General features: G+C 48.8%; 1 protein-coding gene across 1 annotated transcript in view; it reads left to right on the forward strand.

The window, feature by feature from the left end:
• Positions 1–217, forward strand: part of LOC134086941 (chemokine-like protein TAFA-1) — a 65,511-nt gene extending 65,294 nt beyond the window's left edge. Inside the window, exon 6 of the mRNA XM_062540139.1 lies at positions 1–217. This exon is cut by the window's left edge and continues 320 nt beyond it. The gene's annotated coding sequence lies outside the window, so the exon portion shown is untranslated.
• Positions 218–5,000: the final 4,783 nt, after the last annotated feature.

Raw genomic sequence — 5,000 nt, forward strand, 5'->3', positions numbered from 1 at the left:
CCTGCTGGACACTCGGGGTCAACGCAGCAGAGACTAGCCGCACGTCCACCCTCACAACCTCCATGGATTTTATTTTCAGATGTGTGACCCTCTCCCCACTGTAGACAGGAGCGTTGCCTGAACACCTCTACTCTTCCTGAGGGAAACAGGGCCTGAACACCTCTACTCTACCTGAGGGAAACCGGGCCTGAACACCTCTACTCTACCTGAGGGAAACCGGGCCGGTGACCTGAACACCTCTACTCTACCTGAGGGCAACAGGGCCTGAACACCTCTACTCTACCTGAGGGAAACAGGGCCGGTGACCCGGAGCACCACAAAGAATGATCCCAGATGGGAAGGTGTCAGATTGATCATGTGACTTCTAGCGGTCTCAGCCAAATGTATATATTCATTAAATCATTATTGTGTTGATAGGAAGATGGAAAGCAAATGGACACGTGATCACATTTTGTAATGGAAAAGACAGAAATATTACAGCTTGTTGTATTCATAGTTCATGTGCAAAGTATATGAAGACAGCTGATGTTTTGCAAAAATAAATACAAACCAAGGCCTTGAGGACAGCATTAATTTGTGTGAAATCACATTGTTTGCTAGTTATGAGGGCATATCATATTGCTACATCTACCCCTCTCAGAATTCATATTATGTGGTTCATGCAAACAATATGCAGGAGGAGAGTTGCTGAGAGCACTCACACGCTGCCGTTACCAACACTTCTCTGGATGTGAACAACTCCATGGAATATTCTATTAGATAACATAACATTAGACAACATCTATAAATGTGCACATGACAAAATCCATGTAACATTCTAATAGATAACATAACATTAGACAACATCTATAAACGTGTACAAGACAAAATCCAAATAAGATTCTGATAGAAAACATAACGTTAGACAACATCTATAAGTGTCTACATGACAAAAACCTGCAGCCACCCATATGTGGCCCGCTAGAGATAAAATAATCATATGGATGCCTGCAAGTTCATTCAAGAGGCTTGCTTGTACATTGGTGAGGTACTGTAATAAGGGTACCCTTCATTAGGCTCCACCCCAGCAAATGAGACATGGTGAGGTACTGTAATAAGGGTACTGTAATAAGGGTACCCTTCATTAGGCTCCACCCCAGCAAATGAGACATGGTGAGGTACTGTAATAAGGGTACCCTTCATTAGGCTCCACCCCAGCAAATGAGACATGGTGAGGTACTGTAATAAGGGTACCCTTCATTGGGCTTTCCACCCCAGCAAATGAGACATGGTGAGGTACTGTAATAAGGGTGCCCTTCATTGGGCTTTCCACCCCAGCAAATGAGACATGCCAGGAGGCATTATGCACCACTCTCCTCCATTTCACAAGTCATTCATTCATAACGAAGGAATCTCAGGGAGTCATTCCCAGGTCTGAGTCATTCATTAATAACGAATCTCAGGGAGTCATTCCCAGGTCTGAGTCATTCATTCATAACGAAGGAATCTCAGGGAGTCATTCCCAGGTCTGAGTCATTCATTCATAACGAAGGAATCTCAGGGAGTCATTCCCAGGTCTGAGTCATTCATTAATAACGAATCTCAGGGAGTCATTCCCAAGTCTGAGTCATTCATTCATAACGAATCTCAGGGAGTCATTCCCAGGTCTGAGTCATTCATTCATAACCAAGGAATCTCAGGGAGTCGGTCCCAAGTCTGAGTCATTCATAACGAAGGAATCTCAGGGAGTCGTGTGTCTTGTGCGTGTGTGTGTGATGGGCATCTGAGGGAGTCGTGTGTCTTGTGCGTGTGTGTGTGATGGGCATCTGAGGGACTTGTGTGTCTTGTGCGTGTGTGTGTGTGTGATGAGCATCTCAGTGAGTCTTGTGTGTGTGTGTGTGTGTGTGTGTGTGTGTGTGTGTGAGACGGGCAGGAAGAGCAGCTGTGCCCCCGCTGGTCAGATGCCCGGCGCTGAGCGGGATGTAAAATATCATGACATTTCCGCAGTTTGCCGTCAGTTCACTTTGGAGCCGGCAGCCGTCTGCCAAACGGATCTGAAGAGAAATAGCGCGAGGACACGTGGGTCCTGCGGCAGCAATTACCAAGAGAGGTGCGGCTGAGTGGAGGCGTAACTCAGACATGACAGGCGATGACAGGACACATGATAGCCAACGCAAACACGCCACTGGTGGGGACACAGAGACACTGGACACTGGATCACTCAGTGCTCCTCCTGCTGGCGTTGGGATTCAGGAAAAGTCCTTTTTAGTCCAGAAAGAGAGAGGGGGGGGGGGGGGAGGGAGAGAGGGAGAGGGGGAGGGAGGGAGAGAGAGAGGGGGAGGGAGAGGGGAGGGAAGGAGGGAGAGAGAGAGGGGGAGGGAGAGAGGGAGGGGGGGAGAGAGAGCAGATACTGAGCAATAATATGCAGCACCTAGCAACCAGCAGGGAAAATTCTTTCTCACATACACACTCTCTCCCTCTCTCACTTTCTCACATTCACACACACACACACACACACACACACACACACACACACACACACACATACACAAATACACACAAACCCACGCAAGCATGTCTGCACATACACTAGCTACAAATGAGTCCTTGAAATTCTGGAGAGCATGACAAACTCAACCCAGAATGTCAATTAAAACTATATATTGAGCACAGTGGAGAGAAGTTTGCATCGTGCCTGCGGGGTGAGCTTGTGTTTACAGGAGCACTGTGTCCCTACACGAGGCAGAACTCATCTCTCAGCAGCAGACACTTCTATAAGGCCTGCTATGCTAATGCTAATAGGACCGCTCTCCTAATCCATCAACTGTAAATGAAGGGAGAGGATTTGCATGAAATATGAAGCCAATTCCATTTAATAGCCCATTTAAAAGAGACTTAGTCTGCATTATAGTTATTAATGAATGTAGAACCTGAGGAAGCTATTAAGATGATGCAAGATGGTCTTTCAGGCCCCCACCGTCGACTTCAACGCAGCACTGCACCCATCAACTTCAAGGCACCTACCCTAACTAACCCTGAACCTAAACCATATCCTACCTCTGAACCTAAAACCAAATCTGACCCTAACTAACCCTGACCCTAAAACCAAATCTGACCCTAACTAACCCTGACCCCAAATCTGACCCTAACCGTAGCGCCTTCCAGGCAGCGCTGCTTTGAAGTGGACGGTGGGGGCCCAAAAGACCATATAACACTAAGATGTGGTTCACTGCCAGGTACTCTAGATGTGGTTCACTCCTGGGTACTCTAGATGTGGTTCACTCCTGGGTACTCTAAGATGTGGTTCACTGCCGGGTACTCTAGATGTGGCTCACTGCCGGGTACTCTAGATGTGGTTCACTCCTGGGTTCTCTAGATGTGGTTTACTCCTGGGTACTCTAGATGTGGTTCACTCCTGGGTACTCTAGATGTGGTTCACTCCTGGGTTCTCTAAGACGTGGTTCACTCCTGGGTACTCGAAGACGTGGTTCACTGCCAGGTACTCTAGATGTGGTTCACTCCTGGGTACTCTAGATGTGGTTCACTCCTGGGTACTCTAAGATGTGGTTCACTCCTGGGTACTCTAGACGTGGTTCACTCCTGGGTACTCTAAGACGTGGTTCACTCCTGGGTACTCTAGATGTGGTTCACTCCTGGGTAGTTAGTTACAAATGTAACTTATTTACTGTCTCAGTGGAACTGTGCACAGTGATCTTGAATCTTTAAGGCCTTGATGAAGATAGGCAAACCTCTCTGGATCTGCATTTACTCACTTGACCAGCACACACACTGAACAAAGCACACACACCAGAACACACAGACCGGCGCACTCACCAGTATACACACACACGAGATCACACACTGACCACAAACTGACTCTCAAAGTATGTCCTCTAGTCAGGAAAGATGAGTAGGTAGGTGAGCTCATTGAGGCCGACGATTTGAATGCTCGTTTGTTGGAGCGTTAGGGTTGAGCGAGTCGTTTGCTGGCCCACTGATGAGGCCATTACAGAAGCCAGAGCACCACACCTCCTCACTCTAGACTACAGGGAACTGGAGCATGCCACACCTCCTCACACCTCCTCACTCTAGACTACAGGGAACTGGAGCATACCACACCTCCTCACTCTAGACTACAGGGAACTGGAGCAGCACCACACCTCCTCACTCTAGACTACAGGGAACTGGAGCATACCACACCTCCTCACTCTAGACTACAGGGAACTGGAGCAGCACCACACCTCCTCACTCTGGACTAGACTACAGGGAACTGGAGCAGCACCACACCTCCTCACTCTGGACTAGACTACAGGGAACTGGAGCAGCACCACACCTCCTCACTCTAGACTACAGGGAACTGGAGCAGCACCACACCTCCTCACTCTAGACTACAGGGAACTGGAGCATGCCACACCTCCTCACTCTAGACTACAGGGAACTGGAGCATGCCACACCTCCTCACTCTAGACTACAGGGAACAGGAGCAGCACCACACCTCCTCACTCTAGACTACAGGGAACTGGAGCAGCACCACACATGTAGGTCATGTGTTGGAGGTGTAGGCCACGTGTTTGATGTGTAGGTCATGTGTTGGAGGTGTAGGTCATGTGTTGGAGGTGTAGGCCATGTGTTGGATGTGTAGGCCATGTGTTGGAGGTGTAGGTCACGTGTTGGAGGTGGTTGGAGGTGTAGGTCACGTGTTGGAGGTGTAGGTCACGTGTTGGAGGTGTAGGTCACGTGTTGGAGGTGTAGGTCACGTGTTGGAGGTGTAGGTCACATGTTGGAGGTGTAGGTCACATGTTGGAGGTGTAGGTCATGTGTTGGAGGTATAGGTCATGTGTTGGTGTTGGAGGTGTAGGTCACGTGTTGGAGGTGTAGGTCACATGTTGGAGGTGTAGGTCACATGTTGGAGGTGTAGGTCATGTGTTGGAGGTATAGGTCATGTGTTGGAGGTGTAGGTCATGTGTTGGAGGTGTAGGCCATGTGTTGGAGGTGTAGGCCATGTGTTGGAGGTGTAGGCC

The sequence above is a fragment of the Sardina pilchardus genome, chromosome 7 (genome assembly GCF_963854185.1).
Source record: "Sardina pilchardus chromosome 7, fSarPil1.1, whole genome shotgun sequence".
Taxonomy (NCBI): Eukaryota; Metazoa; Chordata; class Actinopteri; order Clupeiformes; family Clupeidae; genus Sardina; species Sardina pilchardus.